This window comes from Adiantum capillus-veneris, chromosome 27 (genome assembly GCF_014529385.1).
Source record: "Adiantum capillus-veneris isolate H3 chromosome 27, ASM1452938v2, whole genome shotgun sequence".
In the NCBI taxonomy this organism is placed as follows: Eukaryota; Viridiplantae; Streptophyta; class Polypodiopsida; order Polypodiales; family Pteridaceae; genus Adiantum; species Adiantum capillus-veneris.
The window spans coordinates 65,982,418-66,010,091 of record NC_140957.1 but is presented as its reverse complement, the minus strand read 5'-3'; the positions used below and the strand labels follow the sequence as shown (position 1 = coordinate 66,010,091).

Here is a 27,674-nt window from a genome sequence, read left to right as displayed (position 1 = left end):
CTTCTACTAGGAAATCCAATCCTTTTTACGCGGCACTTATGGATTCAAGCAAAGGACAATCGACTTCCTCTGCATCCGGAGATGCGAGAAGAGATCACGAAGAAAGTTCACGCGAGGAGTACGGTCCGCCTCTGCCCACTCAGGTGGAGCTTGAAGAGATGGAATAGGAGATTGGTTGATGAAGCGACAAAGTTGATGATGAATTTTGCGAAGGACCCTAAACTTGCAAAATTTTTCATCCAGAAACACTTCAAATAACAACTGAACTGAAAGAGATAGACACACGAGACGGGAAGTGGCGAAATTCCACCCCGAGAGAGCACTGCTTCCAAACCTTGGCGCCCCTTTCGGTATTTCTTTATATTACTTGAACTCAGTACAATGTCGGTACTCGCGCTCTGCACCTTCACATTGAAGCGTGCCAGAGATTGAGCCCTCGCACATATTTAAAGGCCTTTGGCCTCAAAAGCAGTTACATAAAAAGCACTAAACTTAAAAGCGTCTGATCCAAAAGCATCTTGCCCAAGAGCTACCAGCGCAAACTGTGGAAATTCGTACAATCTGCCACGTCAGCAGTCAGCGTAAAACGCAAAAATCCATATTGGTTGCCACATCAGCATGTCATCGCGTTTTGTGGAATTTCGTACAGGCTGCCACGTCAGCAGTCTAGCGTAAATTTCGGGATTCCGTACTTTTGCTGCCACATCATCAGTTTCTATGCTGTGTGTGTGTGTGTGTGTGGGCTGCTTTACTTTAGGCCCCATCGAACGTGAACCTTAAGTTCGTTGGAACTTCTTCTGCCGTGTCTTCTTAGGGTTTGAGCCCCTGGCGGGATCTGCAAGTTGGCTTCATTCTTCAGTGGCTTGACACGTCAACAATTTGTGACATCCCCCCTCTTGGAAGCAAGCAGCATATCTGCAAAACAACTCAAGCTAGCTTAAAAATTTTCGAGGGTCACTCCGAGGGACAATCAGTTTTTTCATTCAAAATCGGAGCTCTTGATTTCTTGGGTCATTGGCTTCCCAAAAGAATCTCATTCAATAAGGAGTCTCATTCCAGATTGGAACTCTTGATATCTTGGGTCGTTGACTTTCCAGAAAAATCTCACCCAATAAGGAGTCTCATTCGAGATCGGAACTCTTGATGTCTCGGGTCGTTGACTTCCCAGAAGTATCTCACCCAATATGTGAGCATTTGTGTTGCACATCACAATGCAACACAAATGCTCACATATGCATGTTACAAGACACAACGAACGCCGCCGCTGAGCACTCCCCCCAGACAGACGATCTACGATATGAAGCTACTCAACGACTACCTCGTCACCCTACCGCAAATAAACTATAAAAAGGTTCGAGCCATGAGTTCAGAGGACCGATTCAATCAAATGCTCCCTGGACAGCAGCTTGCGTCGCTTGGAGGTTCAAGCATACAACCAAACGCTCCCCAGACATCCCGTCTGCGTCGTTCGGAGGTTTTCTAGCATACAAGGAAATGCTCCCAAGACATCCCGTCTGCGTCGTTCCTAGGTTCAGACAATACCAAAACAACATTTCTCAATACACCCAAGAGTAAATCACGAAGCAATGAAACTAGTATTGAAACCAGAGTCAAACAATTCAAATTGTCACCACGACAGGTTTAAAACAAATACCATCCATTTTAGACAAATTCCTAATAAGATCACCAAATAGATTCTCAAACAAAGATCAACTTAAAAAGCAATCTCGACATCAATCGAGCTCGAAAGAACGATTGGTTTTCCATCCTAAAACCTGCACGAAGATTAGGGTTAGATTTCTTCCATAAGGTTGTAGCCGACCACAACATGGTCCATAAGCTCTTGAATAACCGAAACAAGCGTTGATAGACAATGTTCCTGTGGTGGTGATGGTAGTCCTAAGACATAATCACACTAGACCTCCAAGGTTTTCAGTTCGAGAACAGACACCTGTTGAGAGATGTCGAGAAATTTGAAGTTATAATCTGCTAGGGTTTTCGTGGCAGCGTTTCAAGATACCCCACTTTGCTAGAAGTTGCATTCCCGAAGAAAAATGTCTGAAGGCATATAACTTCGGACATTTTTTTTTTCCTTTCTTGAAAGCTTGCCCAAGTCCTTGGAGTGTGCGGCTTGGTAGCTATAGACATCCACCATTGCATGGTATTGCCTCAGAGAAAAAACAGCGGCTCGAAAAAAAATTCCTTGATCTTTCTCTTACAAGTGATCTTTATGGCTTATGCCTTGTAAGACAGAGCGATGAAGACAGGAGCGCGCCCAATGCGCTATGTACGAAGGGTGGGAGTGACTAGTAAGTCCGGCGTCGGGGCGCGAAGATTCTTTAATAAAATAATTTCGTGTAAACTTTGGAAGCGCAAACTTGCTCTGTTTGCTCTTTGGTAGGACCAGTATGCTTTCCAAAAAGCACATGCCTGAAGCTTTGATTCCACTGTCATGAGAGACGGGCACCATGTGCCAACGAGAAAGAACAGATTGAACAACTTTAAGCACTTCAAATAACAATTGAACTGAAAGAGATACACACACAAAACGAGGAGTGGCGGAATTCCACCCCGAGAGAGAGCACTCGCCCCAAACCTTGGCGCCCCTTTTGGTATTTCTTTATATTGCTTTAACTCAGTACAATGCCGGTACTTGCGCTCTGCACCTTCATACTAAAGCGTGCCAGAGATTGAGCCCTCTGCACATATTTGAAGGCCCTTGGTCTCAAAACCAGTTATATAAACAGTTATATAAAAAGCACTTAACTCAAAAGCATATGGTCCATAAGCATCTTGCCCAAAAGCTGCCAGCACAAACTATGGAAATCCGTACAATCTGCCACGTCAGCAGACAACAGAAAACGGGGAAATCCGTACATGCTGCCACGTGAGCATGTCAGTGCGTTTTGTGGAATTTTGTACAAGTTGCGACGTCAGCAGTTTAGCGTAAATTTCGGGATTCCGTACTTCTGCTGCCACGCCATCAGCTTCTATGCTTTGTGTGTGTGTGTGTGTGTGTGTGTGTGTGTGTGTGTGTGTGTGGGTTGCTTTACTTTAGGCCCCATCGGATGGGAACCTTAAGTTGGTTGGGACTTCTTCTGCCGCGTCTTCTTAGGGTTTGGGCCCCTCGGTCGGGATTTGCAGGTTGGCTTTGTTCTTCAGTGGCTTGACACGTCAGCAATTTGTGACAGCCATTGTATCAACATTTGTGCAATCTAAAACGAAAACCTCTCTAGCGATAGAGAGGGGGGCCCTTCGATGGGGTTTGGGACCCCATCTGGTGTTAATCTTCTCTCTCTCTCTCCCCTTTGCTCACAGAACCTTCACTCAGCGCATCATTTTCTCTTCTCTCTCTCTCTCTCATGAAGTAAAAGAAACTCTTTCATTCAGTAAAAGGAACCTTGGTCCTTGAATACACCGAGCACTCATCCCGCGCATTCATTATCAATCACTTCCGTTGCACATAACAATATATCAAATCTCTTTGGTAGTGTTTGGTGAAACCGGCCCGTAGGGCGGTAGGCGTTGGCTTTCACCCGAAATTCTTTACTTTATACACACACACACACACAGCACTTTGCAAAGAAAACCTGCGACGGGAATTAACACTTGAATACACACACGACTCGGAAGCTAGAATGCTCCGAGCAGACGCCGACAACCTGTAGGCCCCAAAATTGGCGCCCCTTTCGGTATTTCTTTATTCTTTAGGAGGGTAAATTACAAGGTAAGGTCCTTGGAATCCTTCACGTGTATCCACCTAGATACCATTTGATTTGGCCAAATTTCGGCAGCATAACAGCCCCAAAACTTGCGCGAAACCAATTCCCCTGCTGGAACTCGCTTGCACTGGCGTATACCCTCTGATTCCTGTCCAAAAACAGTAAATTCAGCACGCTGTATTTACTGGTTTTTGCCCTGTTTTAAGCCTCAAACAGTCCCCTAACTGTCCTTTGCCAGTGGGGCACGATTCCCAATGATCTTGGCGTCCGTACGGCTGAAAAACAGTGAATTTACAACGCATACACAGCGCTGATTTTGCACCTGTACGGTGAGGTTATGACCCTCACCAGTGCCTGCTTTGGAGCAGCAGTTAGCTACCCCTGTTCCTGCTCAAGGAGGCTCTTGCCTCAGCACAAAAGCATGAACCCACACAACTGTACATCAGTCAAATGAGTAGCCCTCTTGTGGGGCATCACATAACTGCACGTAGGGGAGAGAGAGAGCAGTGTGTAGTGTGCAGGGCATCACTCCTAGCACCACACTGTACATGAGAGGGAAAGGAAGCACTCCATAGCTCTTAACCTGTGACAAAAGCTGAAATGAGGCCTCTCCCAACATAAAAATCAGCGCCCATTTTTCTGCAAGAGGAAAGTTCACGAAAATGTGACACTTGGCGCATTTTCAAGCATTTTCCCGTTTCGGGTTCGCCGCTTAAAAATATCCCAACCGACGCGTCAGTTGACTTCGCGGCAGAGTTATAAAGTGTTCCCCTAGTCATACCGGAGGTAATGACGCGAACACATTTCACGGCCCAAAATAGCAATTCCCTAAATTTTAGGAGATGCTTCCGTTGGGCTCCCACTGGTCTTCTGACCCTCTATCCTCATTGGGACCGCATCCAAAAGTGCAATGTGGCCCAAATGTCGGATACTTTTTGTTGGTAGTCCCACCTTGACTTTACGCCTTAATTGAGTTCACTTCCTAGTATCCACCAACTTGCTAAGTGCAACGGGGGGACCTATATGATCTTGCTCTGAGCCTAAACATCCTCTTACCATACGAATTCCAGTGCCGACCACTTCCCGTATGCGGGTGAATCTACCGTTCACATAAGCCATACAATGTCCGACCGTTTGCTACTTCAAAAAGAGGGTCTCAAAACAAATAAAATAAACCCCATTGGAAAGAAACCAACAACCAAGGTTAGCAGTTGCCACATCTCTGTGACATGGTTAATAACTGCCACGTCCTCGTGACATACCCCCCTCTTGAAATCGCAAACGTCCTCGATTGCATACCATAAATACACGCCACTGATGATCTTGTGCTATTAACACTCTTTTATCATCGCATGTATCCGCAAGAAAGGTCGTAACATACATAGATACAAATGACTTAATGAGGCCTTCATACTTTTGCCATTTCCATCTATGGCACCGAATTCATATGTACATTTGATGTACTAGCTCTATCATTACCCCTCCTTTGCACACGTTGGGTTGGGGCATAAGTAGGCTGTAACCCAAAGGCTTCAAGGTAAAGCTGCAATACATTTGGTGACTCTGACAGTTCATGCTCTTCCATCCACTTTGCATCCATAGGCGGATAGTTCTTGAACTTCACCAAATAGCGTCTTGCAACTTGTCCTTTAACTTTTCTGTCCTTATGTGCCAAAACTTGCTCAGGTACCAGGATCTCATCAAGTTCCTCAACTTCTGGCTGATCCTCAACTGGCATATCTTCTGGCACATCACCCACGAAGGGTCTTAGAAGACTCACGTGAAACGCATTATGAATCTTCTACGCATCAGGCAGTTTCAACCTGTAATCCACATCGCTGATCTTGTCAAGCACTTGAAAAGGCCCATAGTAACGCATGCTGAGCTTAGGAAACGGCCGTTCCTTGCCCTTCATCTTCTTTAACCTTGCCTTTTCGAACCTTAAGAGAACCCAATCACCAGGTGATAGTAGCAATTCACGACGGTGACGATCACCAGCCTTTTTCTGTTTTGCCCGAGTCTTCTCCAAGGCAACTTTAATCCTCTTATACATCTCATCCATGTTCTCAACATATCGATCTGCCTCAAAGATCTTGTCCTTTGTGTGCAAAATGGGAGGAACCTTTTTGCCGCCTTCAACAATTTCAAAAGGTGCTTTGCCAGTAGACGAATGCACCGTATTATTGTACGCATACTCAAGCATAGGCAAATACTGTTCCCACTTGCCCTTATGATCTGACACATAGCATTTCAGCAGATCTAAGACAGTAGAATTAGCCTCTTCTGACTGTCCATCAGTTTGTGGATGAAACGAAGACGAGAACTTGAGCGTAGTACCCATGTTCTCAAACAATCCTCTCCAGAACAAACTGGTCATGCGAGGATCACGATCACTGATAATCGATTGTGGCATACCATGGTACTTAAACACATAGTACATGAACAAGCGTGCCATCTGATCAGATTTTATCTTCTTCCTGACAGGGATAAAATGGGCTTGCTTGCTGAATCTGCAGATAATGGTCCATATACCATCATTCCCTGTTGGCGTCCTTGGAAGATCAAAGATAAAGTTCATAGCAATGCTTTCCCATGGCTTATCCGGAATCGGGAGTGGTTGTAACAACCCTGGTGCCTTTTGCCTGTCAAACTTGACCTTTTGGCAAACTATGCATGCTCGCACAAAGGCATCCACATCTCTCCTCAAGGTAGGCCAATAGAAGAACGTCTGTACCGCTTTAACTGTTGCATCAATGCCACGATGCCCTGCATACGGTGGGACATGACTCTCTTCCATGACCTTATGTCGCAGTGGCCTAGTGACACAAAGTCTGCCATGCATCATCATAAAACCATCTCTGAGGAGGTAGTGCTCGTGATATTGCCCCTCTTGTAATTGTTCAAAGATCCTTGCAAAATCTTCATCAGCAGTATACTGTTCCTTCATGTCATCTAACTCATGATGATAAGGAATTGATACAGCTGAAATTTGTGGCTCTCTTGATAACGCATTAGCCACAACATTCTTCTTACCTTCCACATGCATAATCTGGAAGTGGAACATGGAAAGAATGTTTGCCCATCGCATATATCGCATATGCTTTTCGGATAACTTTGATTATGTCAAGAAGTATCGCAAGGTCTGATGATCTGTTTGGACAACAAAATCAGCACCTAAGAGGTAGTGCTTCCAGCTAGAAAGCGCATGAATCACGGCCAAGAGCTCTTTCTCATAGACTTGCATAGTCCTCTCTGGCCCTTGCAAAATTCGGCTTTCATAGGCTACTACCCCTCCATCTTGCATTAGCACTGCTCCGATGCTACTGCGACACGCGTCACACTGGACCACAAATGACTTCCTAAGATCTGGCAAAACAATAACTGGATGTGAAGTCAACTTTTCCTTTAAGAGACTAAAAGCTGAAATCTCTTTTTGGGTCCATCTGAAAGTGACCTCTTTCTTTTGCAATGCGTGAAGAGGCGATGCTATCTCTGCAAAATTTTTGATAAACCTTCTATAGTAGGAACACAATCCCAAGAAGCTTCTGACATCGTGCACAGTCTTCAAGTCTGGCCATGTCTTGATAGCTTCGACCTTTGCGGGATCCATTCTAACACCATCCTTTGAGACTATGTGGCCCAGAAAGTGGATCTCTTGGAGGAAGAATTCACTTTTCTTAGGATTGACAAGTAACTTGTGACTGCGCAGCTCTTCGAACACAATGGTCAAGTGACGCCTATGCTCCTCTTCATTCTTCGAATACACAATCATGTCATCAAAGAATGTTCCAACAAACTGTTGATGCGAGCGGAAAATCCGGTCCATCATTCTGTTGAACGTGGCAGGAGCATTTGTTAGCCCAAACGGCATCACTAGAAACTCATAAAGACCAAATGTCGTTCTAAACGCAGTCTTGTGCACATCCTCTGGGCTTATACGAATCTGATGGTACCCACTCTTAAGGTCTATCCTGCTGAAAATTGCAGCACCCTCTAAACGATCGAGAATATCATCTATGCGAGGAATAGGAAACCTATTCTTGATGGTATTCTTATTCAACGCACGGTAATCAATACACATGCGCCATGAGCCATCCTTCTTCTGCACTAGGAGCACTGGGGAGCAAAAGGGTGAAGAACTAGGCTGAATCAGCCCCTTCTCTAATAACTCCTCAACCTGGCCCATAATCTCTTTCTGCTGCGCCGCACTAACCCTGTAGGGAGGTCTATTTGGTGGGCTACACCTTGGCACCAAATCTATCCGATGGTCCTCAGGTCTCTCTGGCGGCAATTGCGACGATAATGAATCAGAAAAACAGTCACTAAACTTTTGCAAAAATGCTGACCTTTCTTTATCTAACACAGATAAATTTGACTGATCACTATCTAAGACATCACGTGCAAAAATCAAGTACACAGAAAGATGATTCTTTATTACAGAAGTGATAGCAGAAGCAGATACAATAGGGACTGACTCTCCTTTAAGCTTTACATCCAAGATGTGAGTTTTGCCCCTATGCTGTAGAGTGATCTTTTTGTTGTAGGCATCCAAGACTCCATGCACTCGGAACATCCACGGGATCCCCAACAAGGCGTCACAACCTTCCAGCGGCATGATGTAAAACTCTTCAGTGTCCACATACGACTGAATATGCAGACGCAGTTTTCAAATGATGGGAGTAACACACTCTGAGTGGCCAGGACATGCCAACCCTGCCTCTGCGGTGTACCCCATCTCTTCAGCTCTGATGCCCAGCTTCATAGCTAACTCTGGTGAGATAAAGTTGGCTTTGGCACCTGGATCAAAGAAGATGAGTGCCGTCTGATCCCTGACTTTACCCCATGCCCTGCATAACTCACTGGCATCTGTGCTGGGCCTGTCACCCACCATGTCTGGCACTAAACCTGCCGTGGGTTTAGGCTTCTTGCCTTTCTGGTCTTCTTTATCCTCTGAGTCAGCTGGCTTTTTCCTTTGTGGACAATTGATAGAAATATGACCAGGCTGCTCGCATATAAAGCATTTGTTCTCAGCCATTAGGACCTTCTTTTCCTCAAGCGACTTGCGCACAAAAGGCTTCCTTTTCTGTTTCTTTGCCTGCGCTCCAGAAGTCCCAGCTGAATCCTTGTCTTTGGTGGCCTGTTCTGACCCCTGTGACGCATCAGGAGCCGTTTTCACAAAGGGCTTATTCGCTGAATTTTTCTTTTGCTGCCCTCCTTTATCACTGCTCGGAAATCCACTGTCCTCTCCTTTCAACAGGGCAAGACCAGTGTTCGCAACTTCCATAAGCTGAGTAAGGGTAGCCACTCTGTTCTTTGTACAGTAATCACGAAGCCCTTTAGGCAGCCCACAACAATACTTCTCTATCTGCTCTGTCAGTGGCACAAATCTGTAGGAGGTCACTGAGAGTAACGCTTTACAAAACCTCCTAGTGTACTCCAGCAAGCTCTTGCACGAAGCTGAAGTAAGCTGGTGCCAATCTGTCAGGACATCGGCTTCAAATTCATTTGATAGCCACGCAGATGCAAACATTTGCTTGAAGTAAACCCAAGTGGCGGGTGCCTGTCCTTGCATTAACAATGTCGTCCACCATGTAAGCGCATTGTCCTTTAAGAAAGTGGCAGCTTTCCTAACCTTCGAGGCCTCTGTAAAATCCCCTCCCGCATAAGCTGTATCAAACTGCTGGAGGAAAGTGAGTGCCTTTGTCTTATCCTCGAAACCACTGAAGGTACTGAACTTTACTGCTGCACCACCTTCTTTGTAAGCCTTCGGCTTCTCTAGTGCCCCCAAGTTGTCATACGGAATGGTCTGCAACATGGGCACTGCACTAGGCATGATCGGCACGCCTTGGCCATTCACATTTTGCGTAAGAGGTGCGATATCTGGCTGCTGTCCAGAAAAACCAGCCATGCTAAAATGACCCTGTGGCACCCCAAACTGGCCCTGGTTGCCGTGGAAACCTTGCTGCATGCCGATAGTACCATACATGGGGTTTGGCATGATGCCTTGCATACCCCCGAACACTGTTCCTGGCATGTACGGCTGATTTCCAGACGCATAACCAGCCATACTTTGGAACACTGATCCACCCCTGAAATACCCAGGATGTACCGTGGGTGGTGGAAAAACTGAGTGCATAGCCTGGTATCCAGCTCCCTGTCCATTCAAGACAGCATGCTGGCTCTGAAAGGTGGCGGGCTGAACTGGCATAACCTGTGGAATAGGCGTTCTAGCCACCTGTTCAAGCACGGGAGGAACCTGCTTTGGAGCCCTCGACTCCGCAACATGCGAGTGTTCCCTTTCCTCTTGTGCCTCATGAAGTACCTGGGTTTGAGCTTCAACAAGCTCCGTACGCGGCGTAGGTTGCCTATTTTGCTGTTGCACTGGTGGCGCTTGCAAGAATTCCATAAACCTCGGATTCTGCACCAGTTGCGAAAAGACATTCACCGCGGCAACTAACTGAGTCTTAAACGCATCATCCTCAAGTTGCCCTGTCATAAAGCCCTGTACTACTGGAGGGACATTCACGTTGACAGGAGGTACAGACTGACGTGGCCGTGAGCTCTCGCCAATCTCAAAAACCATAGGAATCTCCTGCCTGTCCTTTGGAGAGGAACCCTCTTCCATAATTCCCTTCCCCTTGTCGGCCATAGTGTAATCCCCGTGTTCTTGCATTGTGTGTCTTTACCCTGAACAATCCAGGCTCACTCTTTGAGGAAAAAGTGATTGATATCCCGGCAATGGAACCATGAAACCGGCCCGTAGGGCGGTAGGCGTTGGCTTTCACCCGAAATTCTTTACTTTATACACACACACATAGCACTTTGCAAAGAAAACCTGCGACGGGAATTAACACTTGAATACACACACGGCTCGGAAGCTAGAATGCTCCGAGCAGACGCCGACAACCTGTAGGCCCCAAAATTGGCGCCCCTTTCGGTATTTCTTTATTCTTTAGGAGGGTAAATTACAAGGTAAGGTCCTTGGAATCCTTCACGTGTATCCACCTAGATACCATTTGATTTGGCCAAATTTTGGCAGCATAACAGCCCCAAAACTTGCGCGAAACCAATTTCCCTGCTGGAACTCGCTTGCACTGGCGTATACCCTCTGATTCCTGTCCAAAAACAGTAAATTCAGCACGCTGTATTTACTGGTTTTTGCCTTGTTTTTAGCCCCAAATAGTCCCCTAACTGTCCTTTGCCAGTGCGGCACGATTCCCAATGATCCTGGCTTCCGTACGGCTGAAAAACAGTGAATTTACAGCGCATACACAACGCTGATTTTGCACCTGTACGGTGAGGTTATGACCCTCACCAGTGCCTGCTTTGGAGCAGCAGTTAGCTACCCTTGTTCCTGCTCAAGGAGGCTCTTGCCTCAGCACAAAAGCATGAACCCACACAACTGTACATCAGTCAAATGAGTAGCCCTCTTGTGGGGCATCACATAACTGCACGTAGGGGAGAGAGAGAGCAGTGTGTAGTGTGCAGGGCATCACTCCTAGCACCACACTGTACATGAGAGGGAAAGGAAGCACTCCATAGCTCTTAACCTGTGACAAAAGCTGAAATGAGGCCTCTCCCAACATAAAAATCAGCGCCCATTTTTCTGCAAGAGGAAAGTTCACGAAAATGTGACACTTGGCGCATTTTCAAGCATTTTCCCGTTTCGGGTTCGCCGCTTAAAAATATCCCAACCGACGCTTCAGTTGACTTCGCGGCAGAGTTATAAAGTGTTCCCCTAGTCATACCGGAGGTAATGACGCGAACACATTTCACGGCCCAAAATAGCAATTCCCTAAATTTTAGGAGATGCTTCCGTTGGGCTCCCACTGGTCTTCTGACCCTCTATCCTCATTGGGACCGCATCCAAAAGTGCAATGTGGCCCAAATGTCGGATACTTTTTGTTGGTAGTCCCACCTTGACTTTACGCCTTAATTGAGTTCACTTCCTAGTATCCACCAACTTGCTAAGTGCGACGGGGGGACCTATATGATCTTGCTCTGAGCCTAAACATCCTCTTACCATACGAATTCCAGTGCCGACCACTTCCCGTCTGCGGGTGAATCTACCGTTCACATTGGCCATACAATGTCTGACCGTTTGCTACTTCAAAAAGAGGGTCTCAAAACAAATAAAATAAACCCCATTGGAAAATTAACAACCAAGGTTAGCAGTTGCCACATGTCTGTGACATGGTTAATAACTGCCACGTCCTCGTGACATTTGGTATCATCACTCAAGAAAAGAATGTAAGACCTCTCTCAAATTTATTTTCTCAATCTTCATGTCATGGGCACATCTAACCCTATGTGCATGCGGACAAGGTGTAACTCCTATATCTAGGGTTTAGGACAGCCTAGGAAATGTTTTGCCACGCTTGTGAGCTTGTACACAGGACGTGCATGTCCACGCACTTTAGAGTAGCCGCATACCGTCTGATTACATATGAGCACAACTAGTGTTTGCTAGGTGTAGGCATTAGGGAGTGTTCCCTTACAACACCATTAGTACCAAGCCTAGGTAATAATTGCATATGAAGCATCTCTTATTGGTAGTTCATCAACTTATTAATAAGTGACATTTTAGCTAGCAATTACCAAATCGTGGGATTTTGTATGAGATTGCCCTTTCCCAGCTTTAATCCCATATCTACGACCCTAGGGATCACTTCTAAACCAGTAAGTCATTACCCTTAGTACAAGCATCCAAAGCACAAGCATCTTAAGCGTTTTTTCAGCCATCAGCCCATCGCCAGCTTTAGCAGCAGAATCAGCCCAGTGTTTTCAGATTCCAGCCCTAGCTTCATCGCCGGAAAAATGCAGATTTCAGCCCAAGCATCAGATCATCACCAGCGTTTTCAGTTTTCAGCCTAAGTACCAGATCAGCCAGCTGCCACAGCGTTTTCAGTTTTAAGCCCTTAGCCTTGCAAGATCCAAGCACCTACCGCAAGATCCCATCAACATCTCAGCATCTAGGATCATTGTATTAACATTTGTGCAAATTAAAGCAAATATCTCTCTAGGGATAGAGAGGGGGGCCCTTGGAGGTAGGTTTGGTATCCCATTTGGTGTTAGTCTCCTTTCTCTCTCTCTCTCTCTCTCTCTCTTTCACTCACTGTCAGAAACTGCTGACGTGTCAAGCCATTGAAGAACAAAGCCACTGTGTAGATCCCGATAGAGGGGCCTAAACCCTAAGCGAAGAAGCTGAAGCAATAGAAGATGAAGCAGGACCAACCCACACACACAAAAGATACGTAGACAGCTGATGACGTGGACCTGTACGGACAGCTTGGATTCTCTGTTGACTGGTGTTGACGTGGCAGAACTTTACGGATATCCGGATTTTTCGTTGACTGTGCTGACGTGACAGCTCGCACGGATTTCCGCGATTTGCGCTTCTGATGTGGCAATTGTACGGATTTCCGTAAATCACGCTGGCAGCTTTTGGGCATTGCTTTTGGACCAGATGCTTTTGAGTTTGAAGCTTTTTAAGAAAATTGCTTTTGGGCCTAGGGCCTTTAAATATGAGGCCATGGGCTCATTCTTTGGGCATGCTTTTGGATGAAGGTGCAGAGGATGGAATACCGGCTGTGGTATTTTGATGATGCAATATAAAGAAATGTCGAAAGGAGCGCCAAGGTTTGGGGCCAATACTCTCTGGGGTGAAATTTCGCCACTCCGTGTCGCGTGTGCTCTCTATCTTTCAGCATTAGTTGTTATTGAGGCTCAGTCTGTTCTTTTCTATTGGCACGTGGTGCCCGTCTTGTGACAGTGGTGTCAGAGCATCGGGCGTGCGCTTTTTTGAAAGCAGAGTGGCGCTACAAAAGAGCAGACAGAGCAAACCAGAGACTAATGGAATTTTATGTATCTTTGGGTCCTGACCCCGGACTTATTAGCCACTCCCACCCTTACTTCATCGTGCATCGGACGCGCTCCCGTCTTCACCACTCATGTCTTACAAGGCATAAGCCATAAAGATCACTTGCAAGAGGAGGATCCAAGATTTGTTTCGAGCTGCTTTTTTCTCAGATGCAGTGTCATGCAATGGTGGAAGTCTATTTAGCTACCAAGCCGCTCACTCCAAGGACTTGGCAAGCTTTCAAGAAAAATTTTGCCCGAAGTTATATGGTTTATATGGTTTCTGACATCTTTCTTTGAAGTGCAACTTTTGGTAGAGTGGGGTATGTGTCACAAATTGCTGACTAGTCAAGTCAATAAAGAGCAGAGCCAACCTTCAGATCACGGCCAAGGGGCCTAAACCCTAAGTGAAAAGGCAGAGCAACAGAAGATGAAGCAGGACCATCACGCGCGCGCGCGCACACACACACACACACACACACAAAAGATACGCGTTGGTATGCTGACGTGGCACACCTGTACGGATAGTCCAAAAATTCCACTGATTGCTGACGTGGTATAACTGTATGGATTTCCGCTTTTTGCGTTGGCAGTGTTGATGTGGCAGGACTGTACGAATTTTCGTGATTTACACTGGCAGCTTTTTGGCATTGCTTTTGGACCAGAAGCTTTTGAGTTTTGAAGGCTTTTCATTGTAACTGCTTTTCAGGCCAAGGGCCTTTAAATATGAGGTAAGGGCTCATTCTCTAGCATACTTCCTGGAGATGGTGCAGAGCGTGGAGTTCCGGCTTGTACTGTGTTGATGCAACATAAAGAAATACCGAAAGGGGCGCCAAGGTTTGGGGCCAATACTCTCTAGGGTGGAATTCTGCCACTCCATATTGCGTGTCGTCTCTCTCTTTCAGTTCAGTTGTTATTGAAGTGCTGAAAGTCTGTTCAGTCTGTTCTTTTCTATTGGCATATGGTGCCCGTCTTGTGACAATGGTATCAGAGCATCAGGCGTGTGCTTTTCTAAAAGCACATTGGTCCCACAAAAGAGCAGACAAAGCTATTGGAATTTTTATTTGAAGCACACCGGTCCCGACCCCGGATTTATTAGCCACTCCCACCCTTACTTCATCGCGCATCGGGCGCGCTCTCGTCTTCATCGCTCTGTCTTACAGGACATAAGCCATAAAGAACCCAATACATAGAATTCATGGATTTAATAAAATATTTGCAGTTTTTGCTCAACGAGCTTCACGACATTCTTTCGCGACATCCTCAACAGAATCTTCCGATGCTGCAAAGTTTTCAACAATTTTGAACTACATGTTACCCCCTCGGATGCCTCAGGTGGTACCTCCTCCTCCGGCATCAGAAAGTACGAGAGCTTCCAACCGGCAACCTTCTCAGCCGTTTGCTCCGATCGGGGGAGTCTTCAGGAATATGGTGCAGCCATCTGACCCTGATCCAGTGCAACCGCCGTTGCCCCCACCTCCACCACCACCACCGCCACCAGGCTACAATGGTTGGAGCCCATATGGGTACCCTTATTATCCATACCCGGGATATGCGCCTAACCTACCCAAAGATTTCAAAGATGGCGGCACGACAGGCACTTTTTTATGGGGTCAAGGATTGCAAGAAAGCATTGCAGTTCCTACAGCAATTCGACAACATCTATGCTTTGGGGAACTATACAGAAGAATCCAAGATTTCTCGAGCAGCAGGATTTTTTAAAGATAATACTATGCAATGGTGGAGTTCAATCGCGACACAACCGCATGCTCCAAGGACCTGGCAAGCTTTCAAGACAGTTTTTGCACGTAGTTACATGACTTCGATCTTTGAAGTCCAGATTTTGGCAGAGTGGGGCAACTTGAAAATGGTTGCCACCGAAATCATGGACGACTATAACCAAAGGTTGCTCGACGTGTACCTTCCGGTGTCCTTCTTTAAGTTCATTTATTTGGAGGACCAGTGCGAGCGCTACACCATTGGACTACCATCACCATTGTAGGAATATTGTCTCTCCAAGCAAGTCTCTACCATGCAAGAGCTTATGGACCATGCCGCGGTCGGCTACAAGCTCATGAAAGGAAAGTTGGAGTTTACCATAGAAGAACCTCCGGCCACTAACCAGAACTCCCGGCAACAACGAACAAATTCTCGGGAATCCCGTGAAAACCAACCTCAACGGCCTCGTCTGACACAACGTCAACGAGACGCCTTGTTACAAGAAGGCTGATGCTTCGAATGTTTCCAAACAGGGCATATGTTCAATACATGTCCTGAGCGAGCCTCGGCGTCCTCAGTGTAACCTTCTGCTCCCACGCCAGACAGATCCACGGGGCCACCTCCGGCCAAGAAGACTAGACCTGCTATTGGACTAGTACCCGATATTTATGGTATACACCTCGAGAGTTTTAATGAATTATGTAGAGCTTATAGAAAAGTCAACGGCTTGAAAGCCCTTATTTTCTTTGACCCCGGAGCTATGGAGAACTTGATCCATCCAGAATTCCTAAAGGAGATGCACTTTGATTATGATGCATAGGGTGGAGAAATTGAAGCTTAGCTAGCCACGGGGCAAACTCAGAAAGTGGTACCGCTCATTGGTGCACTTCCAGTGACTATACAAGATAATCATGGAAAAGCAGATTTCCACATTATGAAGTTGGGCAATTGCGACGTTCTCTTGGGTATGCCCTGGCACAACAAGAATGATGCAACTCTCTAGGTCCGAAACCGAACCATCACCGTGATGCAGAAGGGAAGCCAGTTTCCTCAAAGTTCGGTTGTCCGAACAAAGCCTTGAATGACCTCTCTAGTTGTTTTCTAGTTAGATACTTTTGAACATTGTTTGAAATTTGTTTGAAATGGATGCTATCTGTTTTAAATCTCTCTTGGTGTTGATGTGAATTGTTTGACTCCGGTTTTAAATGTTGGTTTCAATGATTGGTGATTTTACTCCTTGGTGGAGAAGTGAGAAATAATGTTTTGGTATTGTTTGAACCTCGAAACGACGCAGGCCGATGCCTGGGGAGCGTTCCGTTGTATGCTAGAAAACCTCCGAACGACGTAGGCCGATGCCTGGGGAGCGTTTGGTTGTATGCTTGAACCTCCAAGCGACGCAGACTGTGGTCTGGGGAGCGTTTGGTTGTACAGTCCTCTGAGCTCATGGCACGGACCTTTTTAGGTTATTTGCGGGGGGAGTGAGGAGGTAGTCGTTGAGTAGCTTCATACCGCAGACTGTTTGTCTCGGAGGAGTACTCAGCGGCGCTGTTTGTTGTGTCTTGTAACATGCATATGTAAGCAGTTGTGTTGCATTGTGATGTGGCAACTATTGAATGTTCCTAACTGGATGAGATTGCTTGGGTATGTAATTTTAGTGCATCAAGACACCCGTAGAAGATCAATGTGGTCTGGGTGTGATGGCTAATTTTACTATGCAAGCATATCAATAGTTCCGATCTGGACGAAAGGAGAAGCTAACTCCTTCATCAAAAGAGCCGAAAGGAGAAGCTAACTCCTTAACAAAAAGAGCAAACTGATTGTCCCTCGGAAATTTTTGAGCTAACTTGAGTTGTTTTGCAGACATGCTGTAATAAGAAGGGGAGATGTCAGAAATTGCTTACGTGTTAGGTCAGTAAAGAGCAGAGCCAACCTTCATATCACGGCCGAGGGCCTAAACCCTAAGTGAAGAGGCAGAGCAACAGAAGATGAAGCAGGACCATCACACACACACACAAAAGATACGCGCTGGTTTGCTGACGTGGCGCACCTGTACGAACAGTCCGAAAATTCTGTTGATTGTTGACGTGGCAGAACTGTACGGATTTCTGCTTTTTGTGTTGGCAGTGCCGACGTGACAAGTTTGTACGGATTTCCGTGCTTTACGTTGCAGCTTTTTGGCATTGCTTTTGGACGAGAAGCTTTTGAGTTTTGAAGGCTTTTCACTGTAACTGCTTTTCAGGCCAAGGGCCTTTAAATATGAGGAAGGGCTCATTCTCTGGCATGCTTCTTGGAGATGGTGCAGAGCGTGGAGTTCCGGCTTGTACTGTGTTGATGCAATATAAAGAAATACCGAAAGGGGCGCCAAGGTCTGGGACCAATACTCTCTGGGGTGGAATTCTGCCACTTCGTATCGCGTGTCGTCTCTCTCTCTTTCAGTTGAGTTGTTATTGAAGTGCTAAAAATCTGTTCAGTCTGTTCTTTTCTATTGGCATGTGGTGCCCGTCTTGTGACAATATCTTGAAATGCTTGCCATGGAGACCCTAGCAGATTACAACTCGAATTTTCTCGACATCTCTCAGTAGGTATCTCTTTTTGAGCTAAAAACCTTGGAGGTCCAGAGTGATTGCTAGGACTTGGGACTACCATCACCGCCACAGGAACATTGCTTGTCGAGGCTTGTTTAAACTATTCAAGAGTTTGTGGATCATGCTGCGGTCGGCTACGATCTTATGAAAGGAACCTAACCCTAATTCTTGGTGTAGGTTTCAAGATGGAAAGTAAGTCGACTTTTCGAGCTCGACTGGTGTCGAGATTGCTTTTTAAGTTTGAAATCTGCTTGAGAACTTGTCTGGTGATCCTGTTTGAAATTTGTTTGAAATGGATGGTATCTGTTTTGAACTTGTCTTGGTGCCGATTTGAAATGTTTGACTCTGGTTTTAATACTGGTTTCAATGATTGGTGATTTTACTCACGGGTGGAGTACTGAGAAATGATGTTTGATAATGCTTGTTCATACTCATGGCCCGGACCCTTGTGGTTATTTGCGGAGGGAGTATTGAAATGTTTGATAAGTGCTGTTTTTACTCATGGCCTGGACCCTTGTGGTTATTTACGGTGGGAGTATTGTTGTTGTTACTCATGGCCCAGACCTGGATGGTTATCTGCGGGGGGAGTATTAAGAAGTCTAAGCAGTGGTTACTCTCAACACCTCCAAATGACGCAAGCTACGGTCTGGGGGGCGTTTAGTTGTAAACTTAAAAGGCCTCTATATCTTATGACTCGGACCTTTTTAGGTTATTTGCGGGAGGAGTGATGAGGGAGTCGTTGAACAGCTCATGGCTCGGACTTGGATGGTTATTTGTGTTGGGAGTGTTCATCGGCGACTTTATGTTTCTATGTCTTGTAACATGCATATGTGAGGATTTGTGTTGCATTGTGATGTGCCAACCACTGAATATTCCTAATTGGATGAGATTGCCTGGATATGTGATTTTAGGCATCAAGACACCCGTGGAAGATCAATGCGGTCTGGGTGTGATGGCTAATTTTACTACGCAGAATATCGAGAGTTCCGATTTGGACGAAAGGAGAAGCCAACTCCTTAACAAAAAAAAAGAGCAAACTGATTGTCCCTCGGAAATTTTTGAGCTAACTTGAGTTGTTTTGCAGATATGCTGTAATCACAGATAATTACTTTCTTTCAAGAAGGGGGATGTCACAAACTGCTGACGTGTCAAGCCACTGAAGAATGGAGTCACTGTGCAGATCCCGGCAGAGGGGCCTAAACCCTAAGTGAAGAAGCAAAAGCAGGAGAAGATGAAGTAGGACCAACACACACACACACACAAGATACGCAACCAGTTGATGACGTGGCAGAACTTTACGGATTTACGGATTTTTTGTTGACTGTGCTGACGTGGCAGTCTGTACGGTTTGCGCTGCTGACGTGGCAATTGTACAAATTTTTGTAAATCATGCTGACAGCTTTTGGGCATTGCTTTTGGACCAAATGCTTTTGAGTTTGAAGCTTTTCATTTAAACTGCTTTTGGGCCTAGGGCATTTAAATATGAGGCCATGGGCTCATTCTTTGGGCATGCTTCTGGATGAAGGTGCAGAGGATGGAATACCGGCTGTTGTATTTTGATGATGCAATATAAAGAAATACCGAAAGGGGCGCCAAGGTTTGGGGCCAATACTCTTTGGGGTGGAATTCCGCCACTCCGTGTTGTGTGTGCTCTCTCTTTCAGTTTCAGTTGTTATTGAAGTGCTAAAAGTCTGTTCAGTTTGTTCTTTCTATTAGCACGTGGTGCCCGTCTTGTGACACTTACAATATCATTCTCTCTTTTCTCGCTCTAGTCTTGCACATCTCTCATGAAGGACAAGAAACTCTCTCATTCAGAAACTAACCTTGAGTATGCACTTCCGGAGCATTTACCATCAATCATTCCACTGGACATTACATTGGTATTAGAGTTCTTGGTAGTGTTCGGTATCATCACTCAAGGAAAGAACTTAAGGAATTTATTTTCTTAAAGAATTGTCGTGTCCTTGCCTTGGACTTAATTAGTCACTCTCACCCTTAGTCCATAGCGCATCGGGCACGCTCCCGTCTTCATCTCTTTCTCTTAAGGGCAATAAAGCCATAAAGAACCACAATTTTGTTTTTGGATTGTTTCAGATTACATATAACCCAAAACCACTGGGGCGTGCCGATCACTCTAAGTTGTGTTTTTGAAGAGTGGTAGGTAACCCAAAAAAGAAGGGCTTGTCCAACTTCCCCTCGTTCTCTTTTCCACTCATTGAGAGCGGACCTTGCACATTGTGGCAAGCCAATCGACGTGAGGTGGGAAAAAGCAATCTTGGTGTAAGTGCAAGGCCGCCAAGGGGTGCACCCACATGGAAGGAGTTGAGATTGGGTAAGAGAAAAGCAGATTGCAAGCAGTACCAAGTACCAAGAACCCCAATATTCAAGTACCAAGAATCCCAAGTACCCAAGAATTGGGTACCCCAAGTATCCCCCAAGTACTCGAAGTACCCCAATACTCAATGCATGGTTGTCACCAACAGCGGAATGGATACTTTCTGTGTGATGGTGATGAGACCGAAGGTGGAGAAGAAATCTCTACACTAGGAGGGCTGTTTTTGGATCCTCCACCGTTCCAATCTACACGACCGATTGCGCCGGACTCTATGGAGGCTTCAGTAAAGTTATGATGGAGATGAAGAGGCTCAATGAGCAGTGGTGGAAAGGGAACATGAAGCTCAACATGTAGCTATTGAAGAAAGGAGGGTAGCTATGGCATGCACGCAAAGCTCAATGCATAGCGGTTGAAGAAAAAGGGGCAACTATGGAGATAGAGCGTGAGGCATTGTGAGGCTAACGCATGCAAGACTTGGTCCTGCACGTGCTCTCCTCAAAGAGCGACCCACTCAAGGAGGCTGGCCAGTCATCACGAAGGCCAGGTAGAGCTGACGACTCCAACAATCCAGTCACTGGAAAGTTGACTTTCAGTAAGTATGATGGTAGAATGAATGCATCTTTGATCTATCCTTGGTTGCATCAACTTAACATTTATTTTGCTACTAACAAGAAAAAGAATAGTAGTAAAGTTTTGACTGCTGCCATGTATTTGTGAGGTGATGCCATTAATTGATATAAGGCCTAGCAAGAGGCACAGTTGGCCGAGCATCTTGAGCATGCTGCAGATGGCAAATTATTGTCTTACAATTGGTGGGCCGACTTCCAAGACAAGCTCAAGGCTTGTTTTATGCCACCACAATACCTTGATCGGTTGAAAGAGGATTGGAGAGGCCTCAAGCAGAATGGGACTCCCGTTATGCCTTTGTCTAACTGTATTTTGCAGATTGGTGTTTAACAACGTATGTTGGATAAGGATCGCAAGGAGGCTTTCCTCTTTGGTTTGGACGAGTACATCAAGTACGATGTTCAAGTGTTCAGCTCTAAGGACTACAATGACACTCTCTCTCGCTATCTCGCTCTCTCTGTCACCACGATCGCCATCGCGCCAAAGCTAAGGTTTCTGTAAATATCACTTTGAATCAAGTTTGCCCTCACATCCCGAGGGGATTTCATCATCTACGTCTCTCTCTCTCTCTCTGTGCCAATTGTATCTATTGCCTATTGGTTGTCTGTGGTGATGGTGGTTATGGGAGGCTGATCAAACCCCTCTCACATCTCTCTCCCCCTGCTCGCGCGCCCTCTGCTCCCCCGCTGCCCCCCGGCTGCCCCCTACACCCTCGCCCTCTGCTCCCCTGCTCCTTGCACCCCCGCCCTCTGCTCCTCCGCTGCTCCTGCACCTACCCCTTGCTCGCGCGCTGCCCCCTACACCCTCGCCCTCTGCTCCCCCGCTGCCCCTGCACCCGCCCCCTGCTCGCGCGCTGCCCCTGCACCCCCGTCCTCTGCTTACGCGTTGCGCCCTGATCCCCTGCTCTCCCGCCTTGCCCCCTGCTCGTGCGCCAACCTAGCCTAACCTAGCGCGTAGAGAGAGAGAGAGGGGGAGGGGAAAAGTAGCGTAGAGAGAGGGGGAAAAACAGGGCGTAGAGAGAGAAAGAGGAAAATGTTGCGTAGAGAGAGAAAGAGGATAGAGCGTAGAGAGAGGTAGAGAGTTTGTGAGCGTAGAGAGAGAAAGAGGGGTTTAAAAAAAAAAACAAAAAAAAACCTGCAAGCGTAGATAGAGAAAGCCCCTCTCCCCTCACCCCTCGCCCCTCGTCCCTCGCCCCTCGCCTGACTGCCCGCCCTCGCCCTCCCTTGCCCCTCGCCCCTCGACCCTCCCCTCGCCCTCGTCCCCTGACTGCTCGCCTCGCCCTCGAGCCTCGCCGACGACTGCTCGTCCTCACCCTCGCCCTTGACTGCTCGCCCTCATCCTTTCCAAAGGTGCTCGTCCAAGCTGCTAGTCCAACAAATTTTTTTCGCCCTTTCCAAAGGTGCTCGCCTAATAGGTGCTCGCCGCTCACCGTCAGGTAGAGCTGCTCGTCTTCAGGTAGACACGAATTGCTCGCCTTCCGGGCGACAATTAAGCATGAGGAAGCTGAACGATAAAGCCGACCCCCTAGAGGATGCCATCCAAAAGTGCAAAGAGGAAATGACGGAGACCATTACCAAGATGAACCGAAATCTATTGGGCACAATAAAAATGCTCGAAGGACGCGTTTTAATTCAAGAAAGCAAGATAAATGCACTGGAAGATTGGGTGACGACTCAGGATGAAGAGATTGCGTCACTCAAGAAGGATCTCGCCGAAGCACGATCAAGAAACACACTGGATGAGGGCGAATTGCAACCCTCAGTAATCAAAGAAATCAACACGATCAAGGAGCAAGTACGGGCCATCAAAGAGGAAGAAGAGCAACACAAAGAGATGACGATTTCTTGGGTAGATGTTCTTACAAAAACTCAACAGAAGGCAGATGAGGCCGAGAAATGGATCGAGGTTGCCAAGAAAGGAAAAGGCAAGGAGATAATGCCCACGTCCACACGCACTATCATTAATCTGACACTAGAGGAGGAGCAAAGAAGATGTGTGCGCGCTTTACATGTGGGAATTTGTGGTCTTAAAGACAAAGACAATGTGGACGAGGAGGTAAAAGAACTCATGGCCTTGATGGGGGTTCATGATCCGACGCACACAAGAGCATGGAGTATGGGCAACATAAAGAAAAAGGGAAGCAATGGGGAAACCTCAAAAGAAAGGGCACTCATCCTCCGTTTTCCCTCTATGGAAGCGAAGAAGTCCTTCTTGAAGAAAAGGCCAACTCTTAAAGAGACGGGCATCTTTCTCGGGGATGATCTTACCCTCTCGCAGATCGCTCATATGCAAGAGGTAATACCGGAGATTAGAGCGGCAAGGGGAAGAGGCAAGATTGCCTTTTACCGAGATGGAAGAGTGGTAATACTAGAGCGACGCTCCACATGACGGTGCGAGACTTATGGGACCACACTCAAAATGGCTTCCTGGAATTGTAATGGATCTATGCGTCTTGATGTGGGTGCTTTTGAGGATAGTTTTACTGGAAGAGACATCATCTTCTACTTTGAGACAAATCTGGCCCCTGGGCAATCCGTGCCTCACATTAGTGGATACAGATGGGAGACAGCTTTCAGACAGGAGACGCGATCAGAGCACAGAGGACGGGGTTCAGGGGGAGTGGCAGTGTTATTTAGAGAGGATCTGCAGCCAATGATACATATAGCCCGCAGGGATGAGCATGCTAGGTACATGTGGGTGAGATTGAAAGCAGAGACGGGCTGATATCTTTACATTGCTATTTGCTACTTTCCACCGAGTACGTCAGTCTACGCATCACCCAGAGGACAGTCCCCCTTTTCTATTTTGGATGATGACATATGGGAGTTCTCTAGAGATGGTGACATTATCATTCTAGGGGACTTCAATGCTAGGGCTGCCCATCACCAGTCAGTGTTCTATGATACTTCAGAGGAGATGCTGAGGGAGCTAGATGTTGTTGAGACAGGCTTGTCTAGACTATCGCAGGATGTGGAATATACTGAGTATGGACGGCACCTGATAGATATGGGCACTGCACATGGACTGGCCATCTTGAATGGCCTACAGAGGTTTCCTGCTGCGGGAGGTTTCACATGCTTCCCACACAGACATGGAGCCAGCACAGTGGATTATGTCATGGCACAGCCGAATCTCATCTCTAGTATCCAGGATCTCACAGTTGGGCCCAAACCGGTTGGGGTGGCAGTGGATCATGCTCTTGTGTCGATGACCATCTCCTTCCAGTTCAGTGTAGCACACATGCCACGGGTAGCAGCCCCTACTCGCTACATCTTCACGCGGGAGACGGACCTGTATACATAGACGGAATCTACAGACGATTATGCACTGAGGAACCAGGGCGACCACTGGAGGAGCTTACTACTATACTGACACAGACATTACATGATGCAGCAGCAGAGGCATACTCACACACCCAGCCTGAGCAAAGACGCCGTTGAGGGAGCATGCCTCAGAACAGCTGGTATGATGAGGAGTGCCGCCAGACTAGAGCTAGATTTATGAGGGAGGTACTTTTGGGGGACATTACTCACAGACAGTCACAGATTGACTTCCGACGCCTGGTGCGGCGGAAGAAGAGGGCATTTTTGGCTCGACTAGAGCAGGATCTGTACCCCCCCCCCCCCCCCCCCCCCCCCCCCCCCCCCCCCCCCCCCCCCCCCCCCCCCCCCCCCCTCCCCCCCCCCCCTCCCCCCCCCTGCTGTTACCTCTACATAGATTTGGGTCAGTACGCATCATCTTTGTACACAATACTTGGACAGTCTCCCCTTCCCGACCCCCCCCCCCGATCCATGCCCACACACATGTACTTTTTTCACCGCTGAGATGGTGAAGAAAGCCATTGACAGGATGAGGACTGGGAGAGCATATGATCATGATGGCCTAGTGGCTGAGCATTTCATACATGCCAAAGATCTACTTGCAGAGCTTCTAGCACTTATGTTTAACCGTGCCATGTGTGAGGGCTTGCCTGATACTTGGAGCCTATCTACGATTGTACCTATCTTCAAGTCAGGAGACCCTATGGAGCCTGGGAATTATCGCACTATCATGATTGGACACACACTGGCACGGTTGTATGCATCCATTATGGAGCAGAGTTGAGTAGATGGGCAGAGAGGGAAGGAATACGTGCAGATGGGCAGGGGAGGGTTTAGGAGAGGCTTCTCTACACTTGACCATATCTTGACACTCCGGGCCATCATCGAGGAGGGCAGATCTCATGGGAGACGGATCTATTGTAGCTTTGTGGACTTCCGCAAAGCCTTTGACACAGTACGCAGAGCTAGATTGATGCGCAGACTACAGGAGATGGGAGTACCCACAAAGCTCATTTGGGGGATCATGGCATTGTACAGATCAGTAGTTGGGCATGTACGCACCCCTGAGGGACTATCTATACCGGTTTACTCCACTATTGGGGTGAAGCAGAGTTACCCGCTCTCTCCTACTCTATTCGGTATGTATGTAGATGAGGTTTCGGACTACATTGAGAGCGATGGTGATAGAGGTGCACAACTGGCAGGGACATGGATCCCACTTGTTATATGCTGATGATATTGTGTTGATCTCCGAATCTCCGGAGGGGATGCAACGTCACTTGGATGCTTTGCATAGGTTTGCCCATGAAAGTGGTTTGTCTATCAACCTTGGTAAATCCAAGGTTATGGTGTTTAATACCACCCCACAGTGGATCAGGAGGTCAACACCTACATTCACATATGGCTTGGAGACTGTGGAGTACACAGATGCTTACACTTACCTTGGAGTGGTTTTTAGCGGATCGGCATTCTCACTCAGGAGAGCAGCAGAGACTAGATTGACTAGAGCCCGTGCAGCATTGGGTAGATTGGAGAGGATGTGTTCACAGGTTCAGTTTCAGGAGCCTAGGACGAAGCTCTGGCTCTTTGACACCTTGGTGGCTTCTGCATTGCTCTATGGAGCTGAGATATGGGGACCTTCATTGGATCATCACGGGGGGTCGGGTCACACTGATGGATGGGGGAGCATGGAGAAACCTCTGATCTCTATGATCTCGCGGCTCGCCGCCGCTCATTAGAGCCAAGGCATCAGTACCACATGCCATTATCCGAGCAGAACTAGCGGCCCCCCCATTGGTGGTTGAGGCGCTCACGAGATAAGTCTCCTTCATACACCGCATGTGGGAACTTCCTAGAGACAGATATGCTCGCATTGCACTTGAGTCCTCTCGACAATTAGCCATACAGGGAGATACAACATGTTGGTATGGGGAGATGACATCATGGTTTCAAGCGCATGGGTTCAACATAGACAGGTTGCCACCTTTCTAGTACTCATTGGATGCACCATCTCTCACTCTTACACAGTCCGAGATCACCTGTTAGGTGCAGCGGAATGATTGTTGCGCTTTGCTCAAGATGAGTGGTGTGAACTGTGCTCAAGGTTCCTTTTAGTTCTTATGGAAGGGAGATCCTTCCGTTCTTAATGGAAAGTGCTACAATCACGAACAAAGTGAGTGGACACTGTGCGTGCAAGTGTATGAGACTGAGAGATAGAGAGAAGAGAGATACGACACCAGAGACCGTGTAAAACCCTCCTCCGAAGGCCCCACTCTCGTCGGCGAGAGTGGTCTACTGTGATTGCACAAAGGTGTACAATGATGATGCATGGACTGATGCAACTCGTGACTATGTCGGTGACGACGATGATGACTTACGGGCTGAAATTGGTGATCTTCTATCTGCTGAAAATCTGCCAAAATTGGGGCTGTTTTGGGGCGACTGAAAACGCAGGTCTGGCTGCGTTTTTAGGGCTGAAAAATGCTGCTGTTTTGATGTTGAAAAACGCTGATGGTGCTGCTGTGATTCAAGGCTGAAAACGCTGAGTATCTGCAGGGATGTGGCTGCGTTTTTGCTGCTGCACTTGAGGACTGAAAAACGCTGTTTTTCTGCAGCTTTGAGGGCGATCCAAAACTCTAGGAACTGTAGCTTGAGGGAGATCTTGGAAACGCTAGGCTGTAGGAGATCGGGGCGGTCAAGCAATGCTGAAAACGTCAAGTGAGGGGAGGTGTCTGGCGATGAAGAAAACGCTAGGCTTATGGGGGTGCTTGAGGGGTTCTTGCTGAGAAGATGCCTATTGAGCGGGGAGCTCCTGCTGCCTCTTCTGCCATTGATTGCTAACTTGGGTTTGCTTATATACAAACTTAGCAAAATTGCCCTACCTACTTTTGTTGGGAAGTCACTTAAATTAATAAGTGAAAAAATGTCAAAAATAGGGAAATAGGCTAAAATCAATGGAAAATTTCTCTAATTGATTCTAATGGATTTTGATGGGAAAACTGATGATCATGCTGTGTGCAACCAGAGGATATGCATCTATGCTAAGTGACTGGGCATGCACGGTCTACGAATAGACTCACAAAAGTGCCAGATCACTTCTAAATCTAGACTGACTGGACTGATTGAACCTTGATCATGTTGTAGCTGGTCCACGGACACATAGGTTGGATGTGTCACGTTGTCAGGCATTTTTTGGGTGGAAATGAAGTTGCTAATCCATGCTAAAAAGCTTGCTTACTAGCCCCGAGTACATAGATGTACATAATGCTTTGAGTTTTTTGGAGTGCTCTTGTAAAATTTATGTACAAAGGCTTGGTTTTGGTCAAGCTGTTGGTTGAGTCTTGGGTTGGTCGATCTTTCAAAAAATAGTTTTTAATGAGCATTCGTAGCCGTGCTTGACAGCTTGCAAATCGGACTCCGACATCATGAGTTACACGCACTCGAAGTGGATGGTTTTTTCACTTAAAAAGTGGCGGCGGATGCACGGAGAAAGACGGCAAGTGGGCCG

The 27,674-nt window shown here is 47.0% G+C and overlaps 1 protein-coding gene and 1 pseudogene across 1 annotated transcript in view; both read left to right on the top strand.

Moving 5' to 3' along the window:
* The window catches only part of LOC147422123 (CBS domain-containing protein CBSCBSPB3-like), a 111,785-nt gene that overhangs the window by 7,196 nt on the left and 76,915 nt on the right, over positions 1–27,674 (top strand). The gene's annotated exons all lie outside the window — the stretch shown is intronic.
* LOC147422125 (uncharacterized) lies at positions 23,466–24,307 on the top strand (annotated as a pseudogene).